This window comes from Heptranchias perlo, unplaced genomic scaffold (genome assembly GCF_035084215.1).
Source record: "Heptranchias perlo isolate sHepPer1 unplaced genomic scaffold, sHepPer1.hap1 HAP1_SCAFFOLD_1180, whole genome shotgun sequence".
Classification (NCBI taxonomy): domain Eukaryota; kingdom Metazoa; phylum Chordata; class Chondrichthyes; order Hexanchiformes; family Hexanchidae; genus Heptranchias; species Heptranchias perlo.
The window spans coordinates 9,641-10,000 of record NW_027138408.1 but is presented as its reverse complement, the minus strand read 5'-3'; positions in this window follow the sequence as shown (position 1 = coordinate 10,000).

Here is a 360-nt window from a genome sequence, read left to right as displayed (position 1 = left end):
AAACAGGCTAAGTCTCGACATGCCACCTCTTACTATCCTGCAGGTACCCCGCCAATCCCCCCGGAACCGGCTGGCAATTGGCGAATCAGCGGGACGAATTTGAATTCGTGACCGACTCTCTGACACCGAATCGCCGCAAACGCGTTTCGATTTTTCGGCTTCGGTACCTCCCATCAGACTTTGACTGGCCATATCTCCGGACTCACGTGTCGCAGCCGGGACCTTCAGGTACCGTTCGACGCGTCTAACCCTGCCCCGTCGAATGGCGCCCCTCGCGGTGTGGTCCGATTTCCGCATTTTGGTCAGATTTGCCTCCAAAGTTTTCAGATTGAGTTGACGAATGCCCCCTACGGGGTAACC